Source organism: Bactrocera dorsalis, chromosome 6, assembly GCF_023373825.1.
Source record: "Bactrocera dorsalis isolate Fly_Bdor chromosome 6, ASM2337382v1, whole genome shotgun sequence".
Lineage (NCBI taxonomy): Eukaryota > Metazoa > Arthropoda > Insecta > Diptera > Tephritidae > Bactrocera > Bactrocera dorsalis.
Window position 1 is genome coordinate 5,444,728 of NC_064308.1, and position 5,833 is coordinate 5,450,560.

A 5,833-nucleotide genomic window follows, 5' to 3' on the forward strand; every position below is an offset into this window, starting at 1 on the left:
TGCAAAAATTGGACAACAATTTAAGACTTAGGTATGAAAATTCCCTTAAAAACTCTAAGGAAATACCTAGCTTAAATTCACTACAATCGTTTCTGAATCATGAAGGGAATGCACTAGAAGCAGCACAAGCTTCAAAAACATCACCAAAATTTCGAAATGCAGAATTTAAATGCATAATGGGATGTAATAATTCACATAATATATTTTATTGTCTTTCTACACAGGACAAATGGGATGCAGTAATGAAACACAAATTATGCACCAAATGTCTTAAAACAGGGCACAATATAAAAGAATGCGAAGGCGAAAGTTGCCTTACTTGTCAAGGAAACCATCATTTATGGCTCCACAAAGACAAATCCTTTAAACCTAAAAGCACAGTGATTAAAAATACTAAAAATGCGAAATTAAAAAATGATTCTAAACATATCCTGCTAACCACAGCAATTGTTGGTATAAAAAGCAGCGATGGAAAAATTATAAAGGCACGTGCTTTATTAGATAATGGGTCTCAAGTTCACCTCATAACTAAAGAACTGAAAAATAAATTAAAGCTCCCTTCTAGGAAAGAGTCTATGACTATTGAAGGAGTTGGTCGAAACAAGATCAATACAAATGAAAGAGTTAATCTTCATTTAAAGTCATTAAAAGATCCTTTCGAAACAAATTTAGACACTATGGTTGTAGAAAAGATTGTGTCGAATGTACCCACAGAACACATAAAAGTAAAAAAAATTCCAGAGAATATAAAACTGGCCGACCATTCATTTAATGTTCCGGGTAAGATTGACTTACTATTAGGTGCGGACATATTTTTTGATTTGATAAAAGAAGAAAAAATAACTATTGAAAATATGAATTACAAACTCCAGAACAGTGTGTTTGGGTGGTTGATATATGGATCAACTAACACCAGCTCAAAATTAGCTCACTGTGGTGTTGTAACACATATAGATAAAAAGCTAGATAATCAACGAAAAAAGTTTAGAAAAATAGAATCCTTTGAAAAATGTTTTAATAAAACCAATAAAGAAACGCAGAAAAACTTTCGTAATAGTTTAAAATTCCCCGCAGATAGTAAATTAACTGCAGCTTTTCCATTCGAAAAGAAAAATATAATCTTAAGAGATTCTTCTTCACAAACAAAAGGAAGATTAATCTATCTAGATAGAAAATTTAAAAATAATAAACCACGAAAAAGAAATAAATGCCAGGTTTCTTCGGAAAATATTAAAAGTGGTACATTTGTATTGTTTAAAGAACAAAATATTCCACCATTGCAGTGGAAGAAAGGACGTATTGAAAACGTCATTTTAACCCAAAAGTGCAAATGTAGACGTAAGGATAAGCAATGGCACATCATAAAGAGCGATGCACATTGTTTACCCTTTTCCTACTTAAGAAAAAATATGCAAATAATCAATAAAAAGAGATGCGGTCGACTCGAGTTAAAAAAGAAGAAAAATAATAACATTATTTTTATTTTGTTTGTTAAACTTACTTATAGTTGTACTATGTTGTTAATGTTTAGATATAATATATTAAAAAAAAAAAATGTTTCTGGAGTGCCTGTTGGGAGTACTTGGACAGCGTGGGATAGAATTATCCTAATCGATCTAGTTCAATATTCGGTTGAAAGGCAGCAAATTTCAAGTTCACAGAAATATTTCAAATACTCAGCAAGTGAACTCAATGATTTAGCAGCTGCACGACATCATCGCGTTCACGGGGAGGAGGATGAAGGAAGATTGGGTCATTGTCACCCTTCAAAGGATCATTTTACTACTCCTTGTTTGACTTGATGAATGAAGAATACTTATGGTGCATTGAACAGACCTTACTGTTCTCAGATGGTCAGCTCTTGAACTTAACGGTGGTAATTTGACCAACTTAGTTCATGAAAAGTTCCCACGAAACCGAAGGGCTTCAAGAGTTTGAGCGAAGAAACTACAACCGGTGTACACAATTTATATGAAATGGTGAAGGAGAGACGTCTCGGTGTGCCAACCATCAACGTCAACGACTCGGTGGCCAAGAGTAAATTCTATAATCTGTATGGTTGTCGCGAGTCGCTAATTGATGGTATTAAATGGATCACCGATGTGATTATTGCTGGCAAAGTGTGTTGTGTTACTGGTTATGTGATATTGGCAAAAGTTGTGCATAAGCTCTGCGTAGTTTCGGCGGAATCATTGTTGTCATCGAAATCGATTATATTATTGCCTTCCAAGCGGCTATGAAGTAACCACCATGGAGCAAGCATACAAAGAAGCTATCATCTTCGTAACAACAACTGTTTGGAAGGACATTATTACTCGCGCACATTTTGAACACATGCTCAACGATGCGATCGTTTGTAATATTGGTAATTCCAATTGTGAATCGACGTCGCATTTTTGAATGCAACGTCAAAGAGACAATTATTATCAAAACCCAAGTCGATCGTTATACACTATCCAATGGTAATCATATCATTTCGTTGACCGAAGGACGTCTGGTAAATTTGAGCTCCGCGCACGGTCATCCCAGCTTAAGATGTTCAACTCATCAGAGATCAAGGCTGACACATACAACGTAGATTTCTATCTGTTGCTGAAAATACTCGATGAAAAGACCACCAGTTTACACTTGGAGAAATTGAGCATACGACCTGAAAAGTCCCGTGATTAAATTCGAAACACTTGGACTTAGAATGGTATCACATGATACATTAAGGCATAAATACTGACAACCTAATCCTATTAATTGCTGTGCAGTCATCGTAAACTAGTCCTCCAACGCATCTGTAATTCAGCAAGGCACTGAGGCACTCATTTCCGCTACGACGATATATATTTAGAAATTAGTTATTAATATTAGCAAATGAAAATTATATTAAAAATTTAAAATGTATACAATAAAAAATAACTTATATTAGAAAAATTATTACGAGTTCGATCCGCCAATCTTGTAATTAAAAAATGTAATTAACATGCCCAAAATTTATAAATACTTGAATTATTTTGAAGTGTAAACACTTCAACGTGAGCAGTATGTTCAGATTTCTGAACAGTTCTTAACGGCTACAATTGTAAAGAAGATATTTTTGTAAAGATATTATTGTCATAGTTCAAATATTTATGTTCATTATCGCCAGCGTATACGAATCTAGTCTTAAACGTAGATATCTATTTACAAATACCCATTTCTATCAACAATGTAATAAATGTTCATTTCGGGTATATTGATTAGTGACCTTAGTATTTAATGTATGCAATGTAAAGGATTGTTTGCCCATGAGACCGCAAATGATCCTAAACGAATAATAGCTAAAAAACAATTCTGTCTGCCCTTGAGATCGCAAATGATCCTAAACTAACAATGGACAAGAAACAATTGTGTTTGCCGTTGAGAACACTTATGTTTAAGATATGTGTACATACTTCGGTATGTACAGTAGATTAGTGTTAAGATGTGTGTATGCACTCAGCATGTGGTGCATACATGAATTAGGATAAGGAATGCTATAAATAAAGGAGCTCTGGGCAACCAGAGCTGAGTACTATTTTATAACCGAACCCAAGGCGTCTCATTTTAATCAACCTTATTGGTTTTCATCACTTCGTATAATACTGGATCTTTCTTTGTATCAGGAATTGCCGCATTATTGAATGATTTCATCAATTTGATCTGGTGTAACCACCTTCCACCATCCAAAGAAGAATGTGTGCGTGCGGCAAACCTCTTAACAGAGTACATCTAGCATCTAACAGCACCATATATGCGTTGCTTCAAGATTATGTCCACCGAAGCTGTTGCTTGAAATGTCTTGCTATGACATCGTGACGATCGCTTTCTGATTGATCGCGACCCATAATACCGCACGTATATCATCGCATCCTGGGAGTACTCATTCATGTGGCTTGGGCTGCTAATGTATGTTGATGCCAAAAAGAACGCCGACCGATATAAGCGCGACCTCTTCATGGCATCGTGACAAATTTCAAGCTGTAATTGATCACTTTGTGTGAAAAACACATAACATTTTCACGGAATAATTTTCAAAAAATTTTGAAGCAAACGCCAAATTTCAAAGATTTAAATAATTGAAAAACAAAACAAAAAAATTGAATAAAAACATTTGTATGGAAAAAATTAACTTTTTGGAATTGTTCAATTTTCCGACTTTTCCTCATGAAAGACGAACAATTTCTTAAAATTTCATCAATATTGGTTCAGCCGTTCTCTTAACGTTATTAACGAACAAACATTCATTCGTTTGTATGAGAAAAAGAAAAGGGCTGTTTTCCGGCAATTATTCAAATTTTTTTCTCCGCAGAAACCATCCTTGAACCTCAACGAACATTATAAAAAAAGGATCATCAAATTTGGTTCAGTCGTATGAAAGTTATGAGCGTACATACATTTTGGCGATTCATTTTTATTTATATAGATTTTAAATTTATACTGATTAGTGAGGTTCAAAATTCATTGCTATTTTGTAGTGTTTTTAATATGCTGTTTCTTACTTGGGTAATATTTTTAATTCTTTCAAAAACTTTTCTATTAATTACTAGCTGTTGATTATTGTTTTCTATGATTTCTACAAGGTCATCATGGTCGGGATTTCCCGCAATCCATTTCCATGCTGATCCTTTAAAATTTAGTGACCTCTTTACTCTATATTTTGATGTTATATTGTTGATAATAATATTAGTTATTTTAATTTCTTCTGCAATGAATCGGTGCAAGGGATGGGAAGGTGGGATATTTTTTGTGAAGTGGGTATTTATGCCATCTAGAATTATTGAGTATTCGGTAAGGTTGATAAGTGAAGGATCGTGTAAGTTCCAGACTGCACTTTCCCGATGACATTTTCGATGGTAACGATTTCGGATTGAGAGTAATCGAGTACTTCAACTGAAGCATAGCAAAGGATGTGAAGGGTTGCAGAAATTAGTGATCTAAAAGAAGATATGATTATATTAGTTTCTTATACGATCTTTGTGGACTATTTTGCCTGATTCTGTTTTAACTGTGGAATGTCTGTTTTTGTCTCCTGTTCTATAGTCAATATTTTCCTTTTTATGTTTGTTATGAATGTCTTTTTCCTTTTCCTTTTCCTGTTTCTTTTTTAATTTTTCTAGAGCCTTTTTCATAATTTCTTCTCTATTAGTGGCATTTGGGGTAGGTCTACCGAGGAATATGTCAACGGGTTTTTTTTCTGTAACAGAATTAACAAAATTCGTTTACAGACATTCGTCTGTAATTCCACTAATTCGTCGAAATTTTTATCAGGGTGTTCATAATTTCTGATATTGTTGAATGCAACCGTTCTATTTGTCTATTCACCTCGCTTTTATTGGGTAGTGCAGTGAATATTGTCATATTGAAATCATTTTCTGACATGAATTTTATTGGTTGAGAATTAAATGTCTTTTCGTTATCGAAAACTATAGCCTTCGGAACTCCAAAGTAAAATATTATTTCTCTTAAGGGTTTTTTTTATACTGTCTATACTTTTCCCGTCTATTTTCTTTATAATGGCTAATTTGGAAAACTTGTCAATAGAAGTCAGTACTTTATGTTTGTATGTTGAGAAAGTGTCTCTGTGAATAGTATGGCCTGGATATTCTGGTAAGGGTCTAGCTCCCAATTTTGCATTATTTGGGTGACGATCATATTTATTTTCTGTACAAACTTTGCATAATTTTGTGATTTTTTTGATTTTTTCGACATAGCGGGGAAATAATAATTTTCCAAAATCTGTAGCTTATTTTCTTTTTAATTTCTGTGAGCATGATTATGTTCCTCGATTACTATTTTATCTTGGGCCTCGATATTAGTACTATTT

General features: G+C 33.7%; 1 pseudogene; it reads left to right on the plus strand.

Moving 5' to 3' along the window:
- Positions 1-1,587: 1,587 nt before the first annotated feature.
- LOC125779160 (adenosylhomocysteinase-like) lies at positions 1,588-3,759 on the plus strand (annotated as a pseudogene).
- The last annotated feature ends 2,074 nt before the right edge of the window (positions 3,760-5,833 follow it).